The sequence below is a fragment of the Gopherus evgoodei genome, chromosome 2, assembly GCF_007399415.2.
Source record: "Gopherus evgoodei ecotype Sinaloan lineage chromosome 2, rGopEvg1_v1.p, whole genome shotgun sequence".
NCBI classification, from domain to species: domain Eukaryota; kingdom Metazoa; phylum Chordata; order Testudines; family Testudinidae; genus Gopherus; species Gopherus evgoodei.
The window spans coordinates 112,644,273-112,669,486 of NC_044323.1; the positions used below are offsets into that span (position 1 = coordinate 112,644,273).

Consider the following 25,214-nt stretch of genomic DNA (forward strand, 5'->3'; position numbering starts at 1 on the left):
ATAACATTTGTTTTGTACATGCTTATTACACACTATTTATTATTATTTATCATTACAGTATTTTTATTACATTATGAAAATGGCAACACTCTTCCAAGATCTCACTTTCATAGCTTGTATCACTTCGAATAAGCCTGTTATAAGACAAGGCTCCTATGTTTCATCAAAAAGTATCAGATATGAAACAGCATGAAGGTATTAAGAAGCCAACCCAAATTGTTCCTGCTACACAAGCATTTAGGTCTTGAGCAGTCCAGGCAAACAACTCATATTACAACAAAGCTTAAACTTGTTCTTCATAATAATTTTAAAACCAATACTAGCTGCCTATTTAATTTTAAAAACAGCAAAAAATATCCACCTCCCTTTCCATTTCTTATAAGGATTCTTGAAGTTTAAATCTCCTTAGCATGACAGATATGCTTGCTTTGATCTGCCAAGCTCTTGGAAGTCCAGAGGCTCAGGGCTGCTGGCCCCGTGTTGCCTAGGGTCTCTAGAGACAGCTCTGTCAGCCATTAGGGAATTTTTTTCCTGAGAACTCCCTGTAACATTTCGCAAACCTGTTTTCGGAATCACTGATATAAGGAATCAGTGGGCACTGCCCCAGAGAACTCTGCCCAGAGGCTCGATAAAACAAGGAAACAGAAACAGGCCCCACTGTAGCTGAGCCCTACTCAATCCAGTTTCCAGTGATGGCTGGCCATCTTGGCCAGCACCGGGAGAGGGTTGACGAGGCAGTCCCATGACTATGTGGGGCCACAGATGGGGTATGCAAGAATTGGAAGGTGTGGGGAAAAATGCTCATGGAGGAGTCGCCAACTAATATCCCTGGCAGGCTGCAGAAACAGAGTAGAGTACACTAGGATTCCTCACCCTCCTCAGATGCAACAAGTCCCACCCACTTGGCCTTGGGATGGGACACAAGTGTGAGGGAGTAGATGATGTGACACATGAGTCAGTACAGAAGTTCTTTGGGAGCCCAGCTGGATGTTGTGTGGCCAGCTCAGGTGGCACACTGGGGGAGGCTCATGGAGCAGACGCCCACTGATCAGTTCTGAAGGACCAAGAATGAGAAGCTAGCAGGGAGGAGCCTCCTGCAGGACCCACTCAAGGAAAATGAGAGAAGCAGGAGGCAAGACTGCCCTCATCTTCTAGAGCACATGACAGGGGATGCACGGGGTGGGCATCTCCATGCACTGGCTGAGCACTGCAAGGGTCTATCCAGTCCCTCTGATATAGCCCAGCAGGTCTCAGATTCTGGTGACACCACCAGGACCATCCCCCACCACAGAAAGAGGGATTCTGCAACCTGCACACAAAGATGGGGAGTTTGTAGCAGAGGTTCTATGAGAAGGTCCTCCCCCTCGGTGGCGACTACAGACCTGGTTGCTGAAACTAGCTTCCAGGTCCTGAATAAAAGACCAGCAGCTAAGAGACATCTCGGGGGAAGATTAAGCCAGTAGGATAGACAAGGCCCCAGGACTCAGTTTGTCCCTTACAAAGTACTCTCTGACTATCTCAGTATGACTTCTTGCAATAAAACTTTTAATTTAAGCTCTTTGCCAAACTACTGTCATTCTTTTCTTCTTCATGTACAGAATAAAAATGAATCTATTAGGCTCCAGCATGTGTTTCTCTGGAAAGAAATGAGCAGAAACATTTTAATTTTCAATCAGCATTTCTGGTGGGTGAACACAATTAAGTACCATGAGACAAAATATCTGTTATAGCTTAAGGGTACAGAGAGACTAAATGAACCAAATAAAAAAGCCAGTCGAGTGAATCGTTAAAAACTTATGCTGAAACCAAAGGATCTTTAAAAATATATATATTCAGAATAATTGTGAAGTACATGTTCATCTTGGTTAGTGTGCACAAACAGGCATGTCCTGCCTGTGTTCACAACACATGGAAAAATACCCATTTTGGTACATGGATGCTATGTACATGAGCGGCAGATGAAGTTTCCCCTTGGGGAAGCTAGCCTCCTGCCCCGCCTTGTCCAGCCAAGGCCCCGCCTCTTCCAGATGAGGCCACACACCTACTTGCTGCTCTTAGCCCTCCATGGCCCTGGCCAGGGTGGGGGTGGGGTGGGGGCGGGGGCTGAGAGCTCAGTCAGGGCTATGGAGGGGGATTTGAAAGCTCAGCCCTAGCCAGGACTACAGCAGAGCTCTTGGCCCTATCTGGAGCTTTAAGCCCGAAGCCCCGCCTCATTCCACCCCTTTGACTCATGGCCCCGCCGATGGCCTCACTCCATTCTGCCTCTTTTTTCACACGCCTGACCGACAAAAGTTTTACTGACAAAAGTGGTAGTGTAGACAAAACCTAAATTAAGTGCTACAACTCAAGGAAGAGATCTTGGAGTCATTGTGGATAGTTCTCTGAAAACATCTGCTCAATGTGCAGCAGCAAGCAAAAAATCAAACAGTACATTAAGAACCACTTGGAAAGGGCTAGATAGTAAAAGAGAAGAGATCATATTGCCTCTCTATGAATACATGGTACTCCCACACCTTGAATAAATCATGCAGTTCCAGTCACCCCATTTCAAAAAAAGGTATTAGAAATGGAGAAGGTACAAAGAAGGGCAACAAGAATCATTAGGGGGATGAAGGAGCTTCCGTATGAGGAGAGATTAAAAAGACAGGGACTGCTCAACTTGGAAAAGAGATGACTAAGGAGGGGTGTGACAGAGATCTATAGAATCATGAATGAGGTGGAGAAAGTGTTATTTACTTCTTCACATAGCACAAGAACCAGGAGTCACCCAATGAAAATAATAGGTTGCAGGTTTAAAAACAAACATAAGGAAGTACTACTTCACACAGTCAAATTGTGGAACTTGTTGCTAGACAATGTTGTGAAGGTCAAAACTATAACTGGCGTTCATGGAGGATAGGTCCATCAATGGCCGTTAGCCAAGATGGTCAGGGATGCAACCTCATGCGCTGGGTGTTCTAAGCCTCTAACTTCCAGAAGCTGGGAATGGGCAACAGGGGATGAATCACTTGATCTGTTCTGTTCATTCCCTCTAGGGCACCTGGCATTGGCCACTGTTAGAAAACAGGATTATGGGCTACATGGACCATTGGTTTGACCTATTATGGCTGTTCTTATAACATGAAAGCAGGGGGACAGTTTCTCCTGTGCACCTAATGCTCCCCCTTTGCTGGGGCCATCAGTCTGGAAAAGTAAGTTGCTTAATTTAATTGAAGAAGGGACAAAGAACCAGTCCTGTAGAGGGAGTAGATTGGGACAAAAAAATTATGGGGCTGGAGAGAAGTGGTGACTGGAGGCTGACCAGGAGGAGAGAGGATACTAAGACTTGGAATAGGGGCTAAACTAGGACTGGGAGCCAGGAGCTGAGACTGCAACTGTCTGGGCAAGGAGACTGGGACTGAGAACCAATGGGTGAGTAGGAGAGACATAGATCTGATGAGGAGTCTAGAAGTGGGCGGAGGACTGGGCCAAGGAGCCAGGGAGAGGTAGTACACTGAGGCTGGACAAGGAGCCAAAGGGAGAAATTTGAGAGCCAGCAGGGATGGGCAGAGCCGGCCTTAGGATTTATGGTGCCCTAGGCGAGATTATTAAACTGGTGCCCCTGTGCCTGAACTGCTCTTAGCAACACAAACATAAGCTTACAGTATTGGAAAACTTGCCACATTCACATTATTAAAACCAGTTTAGCTTAATTAAGCACACTGTAATGCTGATGGACTAGCACTAAAGAAGCAGCACTATAGAAAAAATTCTGATATGACAGAATGATGCAAATAATATATATTTTTTTAATTTATCAAAATTTTATTGGAAATTTATATGAAGAGATATTGAAACAAAGATTTGTTTTTAATTAAAAGCAATCTTTCTGGCTTTTTTGGCTGCAAAATCAGTAATAATGTCATCGTATGACAAAGACAAAGTCATGTCTTGTTCGATTTCATGAATAGCAAGACCAGTTAAGCGTTCCTGACTCATTGTAGAGCGGAGATAGTTTTTAATGAGCTTTAGTTTTGAGAAACTCCATTCTCCTGATACTACTATTACAGGAATTGTCAGTAGAATACGAGTGGCAATGTACACATTAGGATATATGTCAACAAGTTTGCAGGTATGAATAAACTGTACAATGTCCATCACCGATTTTGCATGTGGCAACATTGATGACAGTGCACTCAATTCTTCGTACAGTTCAAGTCCATTTAAATCAAAACTATCACCGTGCTTCAGGAGGCTCTCTAGGTTCTTGCACTTTGTCATTAGTTGCTCTTGTTTTCCTATTTCGTTGAATTTAGTTATGTCATACAAAAATCCAAACCGTTCATGGTGTACTTGCAAGGTATTAAACCTTTCATCAACAGCAGATACTGCTTTATCCATCACAACATTAAAAAATTCAACCTCAAATTTCTTTTCTGGTTCGTCTATGGGCTCATCTGCTCCTTCATATTCCATTTGTTGTTTTTTCCTTGAAACTCGTGTCACATTTGCACATGGAAATTTTGGTTCTACACCGAGTGCCTGTGCTAGCTCTCTTGCTGTAACCTGTGCTTCTTTGAATCCATGTTCTCTGTATTTCACTAAAAAGTCTTGTGTGTTGTTTAGTAAGGTAAGTGTTGAATCAAGCTGCATCATTGGACTCTGCATTATTTTGCTTAAACTTGAGATTTTAACAAGAATGTCATACCAGATTACGACGGATGTTAGAAACTTGAAGCTGGATATTTCAGAGGCCAATGACTGTGCTTCACTTTTAGCTTTTGGATCTCTGGTTTCTTCCGAAATAGCAACCAATGCTTCATAAACTTCCTCAGATTGATATCTCAACATTTTTACACTTTCTACTCTGCTTTCCCAGCGTGTCTCAGATAGAGGCTTAACAGTAATATCATTGACATGTGCTTTGAATATTTGCCATCGTTGAGTGGAAGCTGAAAAGAGCACGTAAATGCATTGCAGCAAACCAAAAAAAGATATAGCTTCTACAGAAGACTTGGCCATATCACACAATATCAAATTAAGGCTGTGGTATGCACATGGAACAAAAAAGGCTCGTGGATTTTCTCTCAGCAATCTAGCTTGCACGCCAGAAATGCATCCTTTCATATTGGCGCCATTATCATAGCCTTGTCCTCGAATGTTCATTATGGACAATCCCATTTGTTTTAGTTCATCAAGGAGAGTTTGAAGAAGTCCAAAACTTGTAGTGTCTTGTACTTCTAAAAATGTGATAAACAATTCCTTAACTGTAATCTGTGCTGAATCACTAATGTCGACAAATCTCACTATTAATGACATCTGTTCTTGATGACTTATGTCCTGAGTGCAATCTAGAATTACGGCAAAATATTTTGCCAAAGTAATCAATGAAACAATTTTGTCTCTCACTTTATTACTCATTAGCATGATCAGTTCATTTTGAATTCTTGGTCCCAGATAGTGGTCATGTATTTCATTTTCAGTTACTCTTCGGAGATGTTCACTCATCACTGTGTCAAATTTTCCCAGCAGTTGTACAAGGCGCCAAAAATTTTCATTTTGGGGCTGGAATAATTTCTCAACGCTTCCTCTAAAAGCAAGATTGTTTGTTGATAGATATTCAACAATAGATAATAGACGTTCAAGAACACGATGCCAATGCTGCTTTTCTAACTCCAGCAATCTTTGATTTTGGGCATCAAGAGTTGTCTGATTTTTTAACCTTACACTCAGCTCACACCATTTGTGCATACTTTCAATGTAGTATTGTGCCTTTTCATGTTGTGGTAATATGTGACTAAGATTTTTCCAATCATTAATAACCATGGTTGCTATCTTAAAATTGCAACTATTGAAAATCTTGCATGGGAAACAAAATACAGCATCCTTGCATTTAGAGTACACAAGCCACCGTCTGTTGACAATTTCACCATTAGAAAGTCTGTTGTAGTAATTGTTTTTTGTGAATTTCCTACCTCTAATGTCTTTAGGATATTCAAGACCTTTTATTCTCACAGGGCCTTTCTCAAGTATAATGGGACAGTATTCGTTGTTTAAAGATTGCGGCCATGTGCCAATGTCATCTATATCCCATAATAGTACAGTTTCAACTGTTTTAATTTCTTGTTTTGTGTCTGCATCTGTTTCAAATTATTGTTCTGTGTGTTCTTGAGTTTCTTGAGCTTCATCTGCATAAAAATTGTCTTGGGAAATTACATGATGATCTTGATCAACTTCGTTGTTTTCATGATGTACCAACTTAAGTATAGAACCCTTCTGTGCTTCTACAGCTAATCCTATTTTATTTTTCCGTTTTCTTTTTTGTGACCCAGAAGGTTGTTTTCGATAGGACATAACTTATAAGGGTGTTTTTTAAAGAAATAACTGTTTAAATTATTATCAGAAATATTATTTAAAATAGCTAATATAGGATAGCCGTGAGCCTGTGAACTTGAGCTAGTGCGAAGACTAAGACACAGTAGAGTTGGAAACCCATGTCATTTTTACAAAGCCACTTTTTAGTTTTAAATGTATAATGGGCATCAGTCTTAACGTTAGTTACAACTCTATATCAACTTTATACTGTAAATAGATCAATGGCATTATCCAGTTTAATAAGCTGGGTTTCCAAACAGTGGGAAAATATAACCCTAGTTTTACTCCTAGCTAAAGCACAAAGTAACCAAAATGAAGTCAGCACAGAATCATCTCATCTAGATTAAGGTAGCACAGAAATGTTACAGAAGTCCTGTTGTGCCTTATTTCTGTTTGGAAAGACATTAGCAATAGCAGCACATTCACATGATAAAATACATGATCAATCACTGCCTCTAAAGTTCCATCAAAAACTGACATTTTCACAGCTCTAGCATGATCCGCTGTACAGATTCTTCCCAAAGAAGTGTTCCTGGCCTTTTTAAAACATATTAACTATGTATTTACTTTATGAAAGTTGGAGAAAACATTGTGAAAACATAAAACATTGGCTGCCCAACTTCTGGGCTGGCAAAAGTTATACTGACTCACAGGGGGAAAAAAAAGCAGGAGAATCTTAGTACAACATATGGTCACTCTATACCAGGGGTCGGCAACCTTTCAGAAGTGGTGTACCAAGTTCACTGTAATTTAAGGTTTCTCGTGCCAGTAATACATTTTAATGTTTGTAGAAGGTTTCTCTCTATGTCTATATCATATAAATAAACTGTTGTTATTATCTGAGGTCTTGGCCACCGGTCCTGCTCAGGCCACTGCCAGCTGAGTAAATTAAACCCCAAATCGGCAGCGGGCTAAGCGGGGCTGGTGGCTGGAACCGTAGACAAGGATCCCAGGCCCTGCTCAGCCCGCTGCTGGTCTGGGGTTCTGACCACCAACTCCTGCCAGCCAGGATCCCGGCTGCCAACCCCCCCTCAGCCCGCTACCAGCCTGGGATTCTGCTCACCCAGGCTGGCAGGAGGCAGAGTGGGGCTGGCGGCTGAGCTCCTGACTGGCAAGGGGCCGGCAGCCGGAACCCCGGAGTAGCAGTAGGCTAAGTGCTGCTGGCACCCCAGACTGGCAGCAGACTGAGCCACTCAACCCCCCACCGGCCCTGCTCAGCCAGCCACCAGCCCACTCAGCCCGCTGCTGGCTAAGTGAATGGAACCCCAGGCTGACAGCAGGTTGAGCTGGCCTGCTCAGCCCACTGCCAGCCTGGGGTTCCTTGGGGGTCCTCAGGCCTGCAGCAGGTGCTGAGTGGGGCTGATGGCTGGTATCCCAGCTGGCAATAGGGCATCAGCCGGAACCCTCCTGCTGCATACCATCAAAAATCAGCTCACCTGCCACCTTTGACACGTGTGCCGTAGGTTGCCGACCCCTGCTTTATACACTAGTAAGGAGATGAGCATATTACAGTTGTTGGAGGGCTCTTATCAGGAGTAACAGGCTACAGGAAAGTCAGTCAACATTTTTTGTTTCTCTGATGAAAACTGGCCAACTCCCTGCCTCAAACCATACCTGTCACTAATAATTGTCAACAACTTAATTTTCTGTTTTTGGCTAAGATATTGATTTTTTTTAAAAAAAAAATTGAAATTGGATTCAGGATTGTTAGCAAGAATTTTTGGCAAACAAAGTTGTTAAATGACATCTAAATGGCAACACAGTACTGCTTTCATGCTTGGCTCACCCCCTAGCCTGCTGGTCCAACAGCTGCAGTAGAGGAGGAGATAGGTGGAAAACTGCAGGACCCCAAAATCCACCTCTTGGGGTGCAGAGTGGCAACAGCAGCAGCAAACCCTCAGGTCCAATCACACGCCAATGGGCACCACCACCAGTCTTACAGACCATGGTGAAGTTAGCACAGCATCTGATCTCAGAGACGGGGCACCCATGGAGCCACAGCAGCTCATCCTGCCCTGTGCAGTTCCCCCCGGATGAGATGGATCGCTGGCAGCTGCCAGCCCGGGGGAGAGGCACTCCCCAGCTAGGGTGGCCAGATCCAGATGTCCTGATTGTATAGGGCCAGTCCTGATATTTGGGGCTTTGTCTTATATAGGCACCAATTACCCCCACCTAGAGTGACCAGACAGAAAGTGTGGAAAAATCAGGACAGGGATGGGGGGCGGGGGGTAAAAGGAGCCTATATAAGAAAAAGACCCCAAAATTGGGACTGTCCCTATAAAATAGGGATATCTGATCACTGTACCCCAATCCCCTATCCTGATTTTTCACACATCTGGCTAACCCCAGCCAAGCCCTGTGTGACATTCCAATCCTGGCTGCCTGCCGAGGAAGTGAGTTACTTTCACTTTCATTCCTCAGCAGACAGCCAGCCAGCCTCCCCTCCCCGCCACCTATCTCCCAGCACCTCACGCAACCCAGCCCTGACGGAGGGGAGGGAGGAGGGAGAAAGGAGGGGGTGCTCCGTGAGGTGGGGGGGAAGAAGAATGGATGTTATGGAAGACAACAAAGGATACTGGTTCCAGAGCCACAGAGCCTGCCTCACCTCACCTCAGCCGGGGGGAAAGAGTCACACTCACAGGTGAACTCCTTCCCCAACCCCTACTCCCTCCCCTTCCCAGAGACCCCAGCAGCCAATCCCATTCCTCAGACTGTGCTGCATTCGGCTCTCTCTAGGACCCAGCAGCCCTGCTTCTACACTGTCTGGGCTGCCTGCAGAGTGGTGCCCCCAGGCAGAGTGAGGCCCTACGCGGCTGCCTGTGCCTAAGGACGGCCCTGGGGATGGGGAATATGAGCAGGCAAAAGTGGTGCAGGATAGAGGAAGAGAGAGACGGAATGGGGGAACTGGGACTGGTTGGGAAAAGAGACTGGGACCAGGGAAAGAAATGGTGGGCGGGGGAACCCTGGGAACTGGGTCAGGGAGACTGAGATTAATTAACAGAGCAGGTCCATCCTATGCACTGAATAAAGAACGGATCCCCTGGGAAAAAATAGCATATGATAGTATAATTAAAGGTTTGATCAAAATGCATACAAACAAGGAGGCCAAATGAAGGTTGCATGGATAATTTTAATTCGGGTATTTCCTATCTTTGGAATGTTTGACTTTATTAAGGTAGCAATGTTCTTTTAATGTGCTTTCTCTCTCTATGTATAATGCCTGTGGAAATATATGTATTCTAACACCTGACATGGAAGATTGGGTTATTGGAAAATAGTAAGTTTTACTGAATACTTCAGGTCCTTAAAAGACCATCAAGTAATTAAAAAAACAAAATCATGTACTGCAGACTTTATTTTTGAACTATACTATTCATTCACTGAAATCTTTTTGCAGTTATTCATTATAAAATACAAGTTGTGATATAGTTTATATATTTTTACAGAACAGTTTTACAGATAAATCATAACAGAAGTTCTAAGAAAGAAAGACACAAAAATAGAACATATTCAAACTTGCCTATTATATTTCAGTATCCTCTGAAAATTGTTTACTATATATTTTTTCTAACCTTATTCTAGAACTACTACATTTCTGTCAAATCTATTTCACAGAGTCTTTGTAGCAAGACATTCTCTCAGTGGCAGCAATTGTAATTCTGTTGTTTCTTCATCTTCTTTTCAGGTAGGGTTTTATTTGTGACCGCATAAGCTGAATGCGCCTGGAGATTGTTTCACAAGATTTATGGGAGCTTTAGATTTTCATTAAAGATTTATTTATTACACTGAATGGATGTGCCATTCTAGCATGGTGAGGATAAAATTCAGACACACAAATATTTAGTAATACATTCACTAAAAATATTTTGTTCATTAAAAATTGGTTTACAATGGCTTCTACTCAAGATAATTATATGGGTCTTCTATTAGAAATAGTAACTTTACTGCTTTTAATATATTTATTTGTCCAAATAATTAAATGAATTATGTATTATACTATCATATCTTTCATTCCAGGTAGAATTATCTAAGGTGCAATACTGCTATGAACAATGTATAACAAGATAGTTGTACAGTCAATACGTTGGGAGTAGAAGAGGCAAAACATTTTCCTCCGAATGTCTTCTTGCAGAGTGTTTAACATTTTCAGACCTCATTTTCACATGGTATTTCATACTGTAGCTGTGCCAGTATCCAGGGCACTGTCTGGACTGTTGGACAGCTGTATCCCCTTAGTTCTCCAGCCTAGGGTTCCCCTCCACCCCCAACACACACTGCTTCACTGGAAAAGCAACCACCCCTGGACTGCTCTCACACAACCTCTAGCATGTTTGTCATAAATTACACTGCGGAGTAAAACCAGCAAACTCTCCAGTCCCAGTCTTTCCCACAGAAAAGGGCGTGTTGTACAGCTCAGTACTCCCCTGCACAATGCAAGCTCATAAAATCCATCATTTATTAACAGAAAATGATATGCATGAGCCCTGTTATCCCAAATGGAGTTTCCCAAACCCTTCAATCCAAACATACTGTTTCAGATAAAAGAATAAGAAATGTATTAATCTCTTTCTATAGTTAAGTGATTCTAAGTTACGAGGCATACAAATCAAAATCAATTACAAAGAAATAAGAGGTAAAACCACAATTGATATCTAACTTAATAAGCTAAGTGAATTCAAAGGTCTTGCTCCTCACCACATGTTCCAATAGCCTTACTGGCTGAACCCGTTTCAGATTGGACTGAGGGATAGATCCTATGCTGCAATCTTTGTTCTTGGGTAGAGCGATAAGGAGAGAGATGCATTGGGATGTTTTGCTCTCCTTTCTTATAGCCCTTTCTCTTGTGCAAGAATCATCTCCAGCTGAGATTCAGAAGACTAAGTCTGTGTGGATGGGAACCTCGAGCTGTTTCTTTGTTCGAGATGTAGATTTTCTACACACACCCTTTTTTCCTGCAAAAGAATGGCCACTTAACTTGGTGAGTGTCCATTTAGTCTTGTTGGCACCTGGCTGAGGCATTGGCTAGCCTTCTGTCTATGGAAAACTGGTCTGAGGCTGCTCCCAGACTTGGAACATGTCTTAACACCACAGTACAGAAGTATCTTATAACTTTACATGCAGTGTTGCCACACATTTTACCAGGACACTAATGATCAGCAAATCATGAATTTTCAAATGATACTTAACAAAGACTGGCTTGTACAAGATGTATCATAGTTCTATAAAAAGGGGTGCACATAGGGGTACAGACTTACAGTAGCCTTCTGCTCATTTCTCTGGACCTTACCTTTGTTAGATGACTAATTATCAAGTTGAAGCATGAACAAATTGTTTGGATTTTAGTGTTTAATAAATAACAGATAATCCATATGGTTGGTTGCTTAAGCAAAGAGATTTCATACTCTGTCACTGTGCTCCCAGTCAGCAAATGGAAATGGAGCATTTCTGTGGGGTACATTATACTTCTACAGAGCAGGGGGAGGGGAGGAGTTCAGGAAGGAGGTGCACAACCTGAGTGGCCCAGGGCATTGGGCCAGAATCTGCCTCCATTACTCCAGATATCCACTTGTGTAACTGAGCTCAGAATCTGGCCATAACAGACAGAAGAGTGGAAGTTCTGCATTTACTTTGATGAGAATTAAGATTTCACCCCACGTCTCCAAAGGGTTGAGTGCAGAAGGTCTTGCTAGATTTTTGAAAAGATGTCAGTGTAGTGGGGCAATGGAGCATGCTAGGTCCTATAAATCAAATTCACAGCTACAAAATAGAAAATAATTGGCTAGGCAGTAGCACTGCTGACAAGGATCTAGGGGTTATAATGAATCACAAATTGAGTGAGTCAACAATGGGATGCAGTTGCAAAAAAGGCTAAAATCATTGTGGGGTATGTTAGGAGTGTAAGATATGGAGGTAATTGTCCTACTCTAGTTGATGCTCATGAGGCCCCAGCTGGAGTAGTGTTCAGTTCTGGGCACCACACTTTAGGAAAGATGTCAACAAAGGAGAGCAATAAAACTGAGAAAAGGTTTAGAAAACCTGACCTCTGAGGAAAGGTTTAAAAAAACTGGGCAATGTCCTGTACATAGTTTTCCGGGCATATCTTTCAGTGAATTTCATCATTCATGATATTTGTGCCTACAAATGAAGGGCAATCAGCAGCCTTAAGAAGCTATGGAGATAGATTATTTAAACTGTTAAAATCTCATTCCATAAAGACCATATCTTCTTACTAATGATTTTAGAACTAAATCTTTTCCCCCTGTGGTAGATGGAGGCTTCCAGGGAATCCTTTACCTCACCCCCACAGATTATGGTGATCCTTGGAGCTTGGCATTGTTGTTATCTACCAGTGCTGTACCTTCAGTCTGGAAGCGGTGTTGTCACTGAATCTCTCTCAATAGAGCTAGCTGAAATTGTTTTAAAAAATTTCTTATGAAAAATGGCCCTCTCAAACTGAAATTTTCAGTGACAGTTTTGATTTCTTTTCCATTAATTTTAAACTAAAAAAATCAGTTGGTAGAAGGTTGAAATAAAAAAAATGGATATTTTCTGCAAAATACTTTTGAAATAAATGAATTGGGGGGGCTTCTTCTGAACATTTTCACAGAATCTTACCATATTTTGAGACCTGTTCATAGCTGATTATCTCCTCATACCTCAGGAACATCAGCAGTGTCCACAGGTCCTGAGCATTATTACATTATCTCTTCCCTCCCCTATTCTCCAGCAATTCCCTCCTTCCCAGTCTCTCATTCATCATCTTTCCCTTATTTCAGGGTGTCAATTCATTGCAGCTCAGAGTTCATTTGGATTCTTTAGGAAGCCTTAGCACCTGATAGGCAAAATTCTCCTAGCCTACTTGTACTTAAACCAAGACACTAATGCCTGGAAAACTGCGTATGTATCAATATTTGTGGCAACCGCAGTTTTATTTATTTTAATGACCCTGTGATATGAGACAAAATGCTGATGTATTGAATAAACCCTGGATGATTAGCGAGCAGCTGCATAATTCAGGCTAGATTTAGATACTTACAGTATGAGCAAATGTCTGCCAAGCTCTTGACCTGTACAGAGTGGTTCATAGACACTTGTCTATTGATCTGGCAGTGGTCTGTGATGAAATAGTTTATCCTGGCCAGAGGGGGAGAAAAATATGGAGAGAAAGAGAGAGAGAGTCAGTCACCACTGTTATTTCTGGTAAGCCCCTCTTACCGCTCTAGTTTTGTTGCCACGTTTAACTCCTTGCACCTAAAAGGCTATAGCAGGAGAGAAGTTAGCAAGAGGCTTGCCTAGTGTAACTTTGCCTAAAACCTTCCTTTATCCAAAGGGTAATTTGAATGCACACAGCATATCCATAGAAAGTGCTGGGAATTAGGCTTGTTCTGTCAGCACAATGTGGTTTGCACAATAGAGGTTTTTACTTGATAGTCTCCTTTAAAAATATGCATCTGAGTTTTTGCAAGTACTGCAGACTTAAACAGACACAGCCTGAAGTGTAGAGGGTTGGGGAGAAGGGGTTACAAGAAATAATGTTACCTGCAGGAAGAGTAATTGGGATACAGATCTATACAACACAATTTAAGACTGTCTGTAGCATCAAAACCTTGTGGCCTGCAACCTTTGCCTCAGAATTTATAAACACATTTACTTGTCAAGCCTTCTGAATATTCCCTGAACAGACGAGCATTAAATTGCCATAGAACTTGTAATGACTTGGAGTACACTGCTGTACTGCTCCACAAACCACATTACAATTAATGGCCTGAGTGTTCAAGTAAACAATCAATATCAGTGTTCTATAACAGCTGCTTCAGAGAGAGAGGGGCTAGTGGTTTAAGGATTGGACAAGGAGCCAAGATATATTGGTCCCATTCCCGGCTCTGCCACAACTTCTTGTGTTGGACTAGTCCTTCAGTCTTTTTGTCCTGAGGTGTCTCCATCCATAAAATAGGGAAATCATGGTGTGATGTGTGGATTGAATCATAAACAATGCATGCGAGGCACAATAGAAGTGCAAAGTATTATCAGTTTCCACTTCACATGGAGGAGTGGTAACAAAAATTAAATCAAATCATTTCAGACACCACACAAACAGCATTTGAAACCCGCCCAACAAAAGTACTATTCCATGACAAACTGGAGAAACCCCAGAGGGGAGCAACAAAAATGATAAAAGGTTTAGAAAACCTGACCTACAAAGAGAGAACATGCATGTCCCTTAATGATGATCCAAATTGCAGCTGAATGTAAACAAACATGGGAAACCAAAAACAGCAGGAAACTGTGCAGTGCTTAGCTCCACCTCATACAAGCACTAGCTAAAACTGATGCATTGCCCTCGCCTGGTATGAATTCAGATATCTGACAGACAGATAGGGGAAGATCCATATCCATATTTGCCATGGCATAATTTGATGGACAATTCATGTAGCCATTTAGGAGAAAGAAAATAAACCCATGGACTTACTGCCATGACTTGTACAGGGGCATGAGAATTATTAATACTCAGCCCTTCAATAGCACCTTACATTTACAAATTACTGTACAAACATCATTTAATTAATAAGTCTCTAAATATACTGGAGGCAAACAAGTGCAGTTTAGGATGACTGATGCCTAGAGACGGAACAATCATTACCCTTAATGAATCACGTTTTGGGCAGTGTGCAGAATACATATTAGCAATGTACTAGGATACAGTATGACAGGTAACTACGTTCAAAGTTCTGTTATGCGATATGAGCTGTTCTGCAGACTTCCAGCTTTTGACCACTTTGAATGTTTTCATGCTCGATTGACAGACATGAGCTGAGCTAAGCGTTGGGGTAATTGCAATGTACAATGGTGGGAACACATACCAGGCTTGATTTTACTCTTATTTGTGCTGCTTTTCCTTAGTGCAATTCCACTGACATCAATGTAGCACGCCTGTGCCAAGGTCACCATTCTTCTGCACCTTCTCTCCCCATCGCGAACAATGTGGGGAAGAGTGGAGGGGAGGATAGGACTCAGAATAAACTGAATCCTAGGGGGGTAGGATGAGGAGAGCCATCTCATGTTACGGGTTATATGGTGGAAGCCCTGTAACCCTCACAATGGAACCAACTAAATGCCCAGTGTAGGAGACTATGGGTGATGGATGGTAGTGCCCCTTCCTAGAATTTAAAATTTAATAAAAGTTGCGGCCTGCCACTTAAAATCCATTCATGTGTCTGTTCTCATTTCAAAACTGTGCCTACATTAATACTTTTCTGCCTCTGGTACACAGTCATCTAATGTTTGGAATGCAAATGTAGTGCAATCTGAGACAAACTCCCTTTATCAAGGATGCCTTCTCCTAACAGAGCACTCTAATAATTTTAGAATATTGGATTACGCGTGCTAAGCACTTACTTTCCCTAATGTGATCAAGAACTACCTAGAATTAGTTCCAGAATAGCTGAACCCTTTCCAAATGCTTTGAACTTCAATGCCCATAATGCACATGCACAGAAAGCTCTGCACTATGCTTAGTCTGTGTATCACATTACCTTTTTATAAGGAAATACCAGACAACTGTTCAGTAGAATACATTTTTACATTCATTTTTCTATGTCTAGGATAAGTGGCAGACAGAACAATGTTTCAACTACAAGAGACCTTTTATATAGTACAAAATCTGTATTAACTATGTGTTTCAAGTTTTAAAAAGTTGTTATTTCAGACTTTGGGTTTTAAGTGTTTATAAAGCAACATTATTTCTGGTATCAAACAAGCATTATTTATTTTTGATGGGATTAGATGCACCATTCAGAGTAACATTCTTCATCTCCTGTATTAAGAGAGCCACTTCCCCTAAAGGTATGTCTACACCGCAAAAAACCCAGATCAGACTTGGGCTCACTATATGGAGCTTAAAATAGCAGTGTAGACATTCCTGCTTGTGCTGGAGCTCTGGTTCTAAAACCACCCCTCCTGTCAGGTTTCAGAGCCTGAGCTCCAGCCCAGGCAGGAATGTCTACACTGCACTTTTAGCCCTGTAGTGCAAGCCCAAGTCTGTAGACCCAGGCTCTGAAACCTGCTGCTTTGGGGTGTTTTTTTGGGGTGCACAATGTACACATACCCTAAGAGACCATGCTGTCAAAGTAAATCCCTTGAGTGGTTGATTAGTACAGTTAAAACTGTACTATAAAGTATGGAAGAATGCAGCTCACTCGAAGTTTATTTCCTGTTACCGTCTTTCTTGCTTTACCAAATTGGTGCTTCTTAATATCTTCCCAATGCCTATCATTTGTGTCTGTTGGATTTATCAGGGCCAAAGTGGTCTTTGAATGGCTGGTGTTATTGAACTTGGGAATACTCGAAGCTGCAGATGACTTGCAGCAGGTTATCAAAAGATACTTCCCCAACTGCACTGCTTTTTTTCAGCCACAGAAAATAAAGTAAAGTAATTTAGCTAGTGACAGTAAATCCTTGCTAGCTGTTTTTCAGGCAGAATTCCTATTGGCACTGAGCTGAACTGAAATAGTCTGTGTTAGGCAGTTCTGAGGTCCATACATATAACCCCTCAAAAACAAAAATGATAAAATATCCATTGTTACAATGACATTTTAAAAATCATTCGCTATATTAAAATAATGCTTATTCTTCACTCATTGATTCTCTCAAGATATACACTAAAGCTTTCCATGGTAATGCCAGATAGATTGTACCCAGTCTGCAAAAACTTGCTACAAGGTTTGGTGCTTTCTGCTGTAAGTAATCCTATAAGTTGTAATGGGACAGGTCATGGTAGTAAATGTTTGCAGAACTGGGCCCTATATTTGATAAACTATGCAGATCATACACAGCAGAATAAAATAAAGATTTTTTTCAGTACTATTAAACATGGAAAGTTTTGCATATTTTACAGGGAGTATATTTCTGTTTCATTTTAATTATACTGCCAGTAGCTTATTAATGCTGCGTCAGCTCCAGTTTACAACATTTATAGAAAAATTAGAATTGTCATGAATGTATAACATTAGTGTAGATTTCATTTTATACTACTTGGTACTTGACAAACAAGTTTCTCTCAGCAGGCATTTAAGAAACACACACAAACAGCCACTACAAATATAGCACGGTTCAGCTAGAAAAAAAAAATTCAAACCCTAGTTGAAACCCTCCAAAATCCAGAATTTTTCTCCCTTAAGCAGTGACATGCTGATAAGTGCATCATATGTTTTATATGGAACAAAAAAGGTGCCAGGGACCTCTCATGCAAGCAACCATGTAAGAAAATAAAGTTACCCTCAAAATAAGGCAGAAGTACAGGGAGATAACTGTGAATCAATTGAAACTAGTGTCCCATCACTTAGCTCCAGCTTTTGTTTTGTATTCCCTCCTCACTCCCCCATATAAACTAGAGATGGGCTTAGGTAGCCATATTTGTTTTGATGGTAGTTTCACCAAATACCACCTTTTCCCCTGCTCGCTTGTGAGAAACAAATTAAAATAATTCCCTTTTGCCTTTCCTGTGATGTTTACTTACGTTCTAGGACCCACAACAGCACAAGATGGAAAAGACACAAACTCTATTCCTCACAGTGGTTCAAATACACCCATTAGGTAAAATCCAAACCCACAATATAGTTATGCATGTATGGACAGAGCAAGCAAGAAACTAGACCCTGTTTAGCTCAAATATACATAACCCTTCTCCTAGGTGGAGTCGGCAGCAACAAGGGCCAGGTTCAATATCTAGGCATTCGTTTTTAACAAAAAAACACCAGTTTGAGTCCTCACTCAGTAATTACACACCACCCCCTGGGCGCTTCTAAGAGGTAATACTACCTCTCTTGCAAGTACAGAATGAGTGTAGAAAAGAACTTTTACTAACAAGGAGAACCCGGCATTAACTTGGGAAAACACTGCAAGTAGGATTCATAAGCATAAGACCATGAGCAAAACACCCACCCTAGAGTAAGTAGGAGCAGCATCCTTCACCTCAGGTCCAACAAACCAAAGTTCCTTTAACGTGCCTCTTCCTCTACTACATCTCGCTCACAGTTGTCATCCTTGGTCAATGAAGATCCAGACTGCAGAGGTGTAGGCACATGAGTTCACCTCCTGCCCAAAGAGGTGGAGGGGGTAGACACCTTGCTCGCTCCACTGCTTATACCTCTGGTCATCTGCTTGTTCCACCAGCTGCTCTGTCATTTGCTTGTTCCACTGCAACCTCTGGGATGTCTTAAGGTCCCATCGCTTAACACAGCTCTTAGTGTTTTCAGTTGTTAGCGGGGGAGTCTCACTGCTGGTCCAGGCTGGACAGTCTTGTTCACCAGAGACATTGTCCTCTAACAGGTCTAATACTTAGACCAGGTTCTCAGTGATTTCAGCTCCACAGAAAGACTCTCAATTGAGCCTTAATCAGCTTTGTCATTACATAATGGAGAGAGGGAGAATCAAATGGTGTCTAAGGCCCTTAGAGTCCACACTACCAGATACAAACATCTATCCCCACCCTCTCATCTCCACTGGGCTTTGGCACCCCTGCTTAGCAAGTGCAGTTCAGCTGAGAGCGAGTCCCTCAATCAGGGCATGCCAAGCACAGTTCTGTTGCCCTTGATTCACACAAGGATAACAGCCCTTTATTACCACCACCCACCCACCACAAATGTGATTTGTGATCAAATGCCAGCCAAAAGTGATCATGTGTATACCTAGGCTGGGTGGGTGTGTCTATGCAAACCAAGGTCAGTTCCTGAAGTCTTCTCCTCCAGCTCATTGCTAGATTTCAAGGGAAAACTCAGACCCTGCTTACATCTAGAAGCACAGAGGAGAAAGCTTCGCTTTTGTGAATAATGTGATAGGTAACTACTTTGTTTCATTTAGCAGCATTAACTTTGTGAGGAGGGTTAAACACATTTTTGGGGTTTGAAATAGAAAAGATCCAGGGAAAGCATAACCTCAGGCTTCATCATCTCCACCTGATGGAGGGAAGGGGCTCCTCTGCCTCAGTTTGCTTATGAAGATAGGCTGACTGCCTGCCTGCCTCTATGGTGGCCGTGGCCCCTCTACCAAGGATTTCTCAGAGGGTTGTGGAAGATGTCTGGTTGTGAGGGAAAACTGGGTCATTAGCTACTCCCTACTCCTCTACCTCTTGCTTCTCTTCTTCTGTTGGTTAACCTCTGCTTATACCCTTTTATTTTTTACTTTCTTCCTCATGAGTTATCCCCCGCCACCCCACATGTCCTGATTTCCTGCTCCAATACTGATGGGGGTCCCAAGTTAAGGCTTCACCAAGAAAAGAAGTCATTGCAAGGGCTTTTGCTTCCTAAATTAAGCCCATTAGAACCAGATCTAGAAATGGTGAAATCTCCAGTTTTGGAAACAAACCCACAAGGAATTGTCCCAGTCATCATCACCACACAATTTGGACGGATTTGGATTAGGTGCTTTGTTTTAGGCCCATAATCTTAAAAATAAAAAAAACAACAAAGAAAACACACTGACCATTCTGGAAGTGCTACTCAATTCAGTGACTGGAAAGATACTTCAGATGGAAAGAGCTGCTTAAATCCAAATCCCAATTTGTTACTAACTACAATTCCCCCGGCACCTGTTAACATTTAGTTTGTTAGCAATTACAGGAGCCTCAACTTAGTCAGCCAACAAGATCCAGCAGTACAGTGAGGTGAAACTTGGGGGATGCAAGGCAAATCAGACTCCTGAAAAAAGGGGTACAGTAGTCTGGAAAGGTTGAGAACCACTTCACTAGGGGATTCCCCAACAACTCCTACATCCTACACAGCTAATAGTTCTTGGCAGACTGTTTCCCACAACTTCCATGGAAAGGGTCAAATTCTCAAGACATTTTTTTATATTTCAAAAATCCGCCCAGATGGATATCAGAAGACCCAAAAAAGTCATGTCTCGGAAAATCCAGACATATGGTAACGCTATCAAAACAGCAGAATTCCTCACATTGTGTCCATTTTCTTGTTTGTATATAGTTGCACATGGAGCAACAATTCTTGGACAATTAATGATTACCACAAATTGGACAATATTTGATTATTGCCACAATCACAGTTAAAGGTTTCCACCTCCCCAAACAGTATCCTGTTGTCTATTTCCCCCACCCCAGAAATCGTGTTTCTTAAAATATCCATGCATTTATTCCTGAAAAATGTTGCTTTCCACTTTTCGAAAGGTTTCAGAGCCTGTGACTGCAGGAATAATGACGACATGCTTTATTTAAGGCTCCTCTAAGTATAGACAGTAATACACTATCACTTTTGGATGCGGAGGGAAGGAGTTGTCACAGGCTGAAATAATTTTCAAAGGGGGGCCAGCAGAAAAAGTTTGAGAATCCCAGCTCAAGCCTTTCCACCTGCGGGGGTGTGGCCCACAGGAGACATGCCATTAACTCTGTTTCCTGAAACTGGGGCAGAGCCTCACAACTCCTTTTTCCATCTTGCTAAATGAAACTCCACATGAAAGAGCCACACCCTAATGAAAACCAAACATTCTACAGCAGTAACTCACAACTCTGCAGGATCACTGTGTATAAGGTACACACTGGGATTTTCAAAAATAACCTAAAGAGAGCTAGGTGCCCAATTCCCATTGAAATTCGATGGGCCTAACTCCCTTAGGGTCTTTGCAAAATCCCTGCCATAGTGGTTTAGACCACTATGGCTGAATACTGCAGTGTTGTTCTGGACAGGCAGCAAGGTGCTGTTAGAGGTATAAATATACTACTTACCTCAGAACCAATACTTATATGGCCCCTTCACCACAGTATCTGAGCCCCTCACGGAGGAGGGGCGCTATAGTACACAGAGGCACAGGCATTACAGTACTGAGCATTGCATAGCCTAACTTTAGGTGCCCAGAAAAGCACAGGAAACTATAAAGCCTGAGTTAGACACATAGGGTCTCTATGCAATGAGATAAGTTCCTAAGTCAGCACCCTAGGCAGCACCTAAGGCTGGAGGTAGATGGTTCCCTCTACTTTGGAGCCACACCCCTAAGTGATTTTGGTTTTTGTTTTAAAAATATATAGATTTTTTTAAAGTAATACCAGAGGTGGCGATGGTGGGGCCACCTCCCTTATAACCTTTAGCCCAGAGGTTAGAACAATCACCCAGGATCTAGGGGACTTGGGTTCATTTTCTCCCCTCTACGTGATGTAGAGAAAGGATTTGACCAGCATGTTCCACCTCTCAGGAGAAGGCTGTAACCAGTAGGCTGGGGGTACTCTGGTGTGAGTCTCTCTCAGTCTGTCCTGTTGAAGCCATCTGTAGCAGGGTAGTTACCCTGCTCCTGCCCTGAGGGCCTTAAAACAGCCTGGGAGAGGGCTGAGGCAGGGAGCAGGCTGACTGGGGAAGCAGCCACAGCTGGGCCACACCCCAATCAGGCTGCAGCAGGCCCTTATGAAAGGGCTGCTAGCCATGAGCTCAGAAAGTCTCTCTCTGCATTCAGAGAGAGAAGGGCCTAGGTGCAAGGAGCTAGAGACAAAGTACCTGAGTAGAACAGGGCTGGGGACAGGCTGAGGAGCTCCAGCCTGGAAAGCCCCAGGCTGCAGCCTAGCATTGGGCTAAAAGGTACTGGGGGTTGCAGAAGGCAGTCCAAGGCAGCAGGTCCAAACCCTTCTTGCCATTGATGAGTAGGCTGATACTGCAGTCTGCCCCAGGGCTTGGGGCTAGATGATGACTGGCAGCAGCCTTATACTGAGGCAAGGTGGAAACAGTGGGTGGGGGTTCCCCAGGGAGGGGAGACCCTAAGGCTGAGGGGATTACAGCTAGGGAGCAGCACCCCAGGTACAAGGGCACCGGGTCCAGAGGACAGGTGGATCACTGGCCTGCAGAGGGTGCTCCAGAGCTGGACGAGCTAATTCCCAGAAGTCACCAGCAGGAGGTGCTGCAGGGATGAGTCCACACTTCTACACCGTCCCACTTTGGTTAATTAGTCACTGAAGCACGGAGACTGGATCCTAGGTCTCTTATCTTCTAGACAGGTGTCCTAACCACTGAGCAATAGAGTCATTCTGACTCTCTCTGGCCCAGTGACTATTTCCATAAACAATCTTTTAAGATATAAACGAACCGTTGAGTAAAAGAAGAAAGGCAGCTGCCCTTCCACAGCCCAGTTACCTTTCTGTATGGTTCCTCACAGGTAGACTGGCTTTCAAGATGACCATTTTTCCTTTTTTATCCCCCCTCTCTCTCACTGGCACATTATTGTATAAATGGAGAGTTAGGGAGCCTAGAGCCTTGCATGAGTGTCTTATTTATTATTTGACATCAAAACAGATAAATAATGTTAATATAATAATAATGAATGATACCACTTCTATAGCATTTCTCATTCATAGATTCCAAATGCAAAGAAATGTTAAAAGGCAAACACTGGAAAACCAGGAAATTTTCAATTTAGGTAGAAAACTTCTTTAAAAACCCTGTGTGCTATAAAGTAAAAACTCCAGAGTTAAGGCCCCTCCAATGATAATAGTATCAATGATAGTTACAGCCTGAGTAGATAAATGTACAAGATGGAGCATGAAATGATACTCTCAAAGCCCAGCTAGCCATAGAACAATCTGATCAGGGCAGACGCAGCCTAGCCGCAATCACTCCCACTAGCCAAGAGATGGTCTTATAATGTAAGATTAAATAAGAGGCTTTTTGATGCCCAGCACTTAAGAAAATGCCTTGCAGGTGTCAGGATGACTGGAAAACTCTCCGGAGAAAGGGAAATGCTATGGGGGAGGACAAAGAAAATAAAATTAGGCAAATCACATGTAAATGGCTAGTGAGATCAGCTACTTCTAGACCCAGCCCAGGCTGCCCGTAGCCGGCTGTGATCGTACATGTCAATCAGCATTAGGAGAACTTGTACAACATGTTTCACCGGAATTCAGTGACGACTTGAGAACCACTGCACTACAACACCCTCAAGTCATTTTACCAGCTACTGAGAGTGGTGCTCTCTCTCCCCCTTTTCACTCCAACCCAAGGCAATGCACTTTAAAAGCTGAAGTGGGCTAAGCCATTTTCTTGACATCAACCATTTATTTGAAATAAATACACTAAAATCAAACCCAAGATATGTGGCTTTGAATGAGTCACATATGTAAACATACCTCTGGGTTCTGACATGGCAAGACACTTAAGCCAAATTTAAACAGAACTTTATGTTCTCCCCCAGAATAGTGACAGTTCTGGGGAAAAGAAAGGGCAGTGAATTGTTCTGCTCACACCTATTGGCACATTTTGAGGAGTGAAAAGGTGGGCACCATGCCACCTATTTCTAAGTAGCATATACTAATGCTAGAGCTAAATCTATCTATATTGTACTACATACATCCTGCAAACAAAAAACCTACATAAAAAACTTAAGATTACAAAGCCAAGCACTGAAAACTTAGGAAATGCCCTCTGTGCATATGCATTATGATACAGTCTTTAAGTACATAGTCACATGCTATTTTTTCCAACAGCATCCCTGCCTCATTCAGTGCACAAGCTGGGCCTGCTCTGGGGATGTATCAGGACTGAGTATTGAAGGAGGCTAGTATCAGGGGGTAGCCGTGTTAGTCTGTATCCACAAAAACAATGAGGATTCTGGTGGCACCTTAAAGACTAACTGATTTATTTGGGCATAAGCTTTCATGGATAATACCCCCCTTCCCTGCCCCGTGCATCTGAAGAAGTGGGTTTTTTACCCACGAAAGCTTATGCCAATAAATGTTAGTCTTTAAGGTGCCACCAGACTCCTCGTTGTTTCTGAAGGAGGCTGTTGTCTGTTAGACCTCTCCCTCATTTGTTGCAGGAGTTGAAAGGTGTGTAGCAAACGAGGCAGGAGACTGCAGGAAGAAAAAGGATGATCTCATGGTTAACTCAGTTGCATGCTACTGTGAGAATTAGATTCTATCCCAACGTCTGCTATGGAGTTCCTATGTGGCAAGCAACTTGAACCAAACTTTTCACAGATGTCCTCCAAGTAGTGTGTTCCCCCATTTTCTTGGTGCCCAGCTTGAGAAGCTGGGGTCTGATCTTTAGAAGTGCAGAGCACTCACAGCTGGAATTGAATAAGAGCTGGCTTTGAACGTACAAAGTATCAGAGGGGTAGCCGTGTTAGTCTGGATCTGTAAAAGCAGCAAAGAATCCTGTGGGACCTTATAGACTAACAGACGTTTAGGAGCATGAGCTTTCGTGGGGGTAATACCCACTTCGTCAGATGCCCCGCATTTGACGAAGTGGGTATTCACCCACGAAAGCTCATGCTCCAAAACGTCTGTTAGTCTATAAGGTGCCACAGGATTCTGAACGTACAAAGTGTTATCTGATTTTTCAGAGTACTTAGCATCATATGTCTCAAATCAGGCACCCAAAATGAGTGGTCATTTTGTACCATAATCTCTCTGTGCCACTATTCCCCAAACGTAAGATGGAGATAATATCCTCTCATTTCACAGAGGTTTTGACCATCAATTAGTGATGCATTACAATACTATAGAGGTGAGTGCCATGGAAGATCTCAAGAATAAATTAACAATTCTGTATTTAGATCAGGGTTTGAATACTGGGCAGTAAACAAGGCAGGGGGCCACACATTAAATCACAGAGCCAAGCAGCAAGAGAAAAGTCCATGGGGAACATACATATGTCTGATACGGATCCCTAAAGGTGCTGAAGAGCTTGACATTAATTCTTACTGTCTACAATTATCAAGCGTTTGAGAGGAGACAGCAGCTTTTCCCACTTGCTATGGAAGCAGAAAAAAAAAAAACCTCACACAACTGTGGAGACCCCCTGTTTAAACCAGCAACACATGTAAAACTCAGTCTCATCACATTCAAGCCTTTCAGAAAGAAGGAGGGGAATGAC

The 25,214-nt window shown here is 42.5% G+C and overlaps 1 long non-coding RNA gene across 1 annotated transcript; it reads right to left on the reverse strand.

The window, feature by feature from the left end:
• Positions 1–484: 484 nt before the first annotated feature.
• Positions 485–23,267, reverse strand: LOC115644922. Its single transcript, XR_003998631.1, has 3 exons — positions 23,253–23,267; positions 7,619–7,624; positions 485–560 (listed from the first exon to the last, which is right to left on the reverse strand). It is a non-coding gene; the product is annotated as an uncharacterized LOC115644922 (long non-coding RNA).
• Between the last annotated feature and the right edge of the window lie 1,947 nt (positions 23,268–25,214).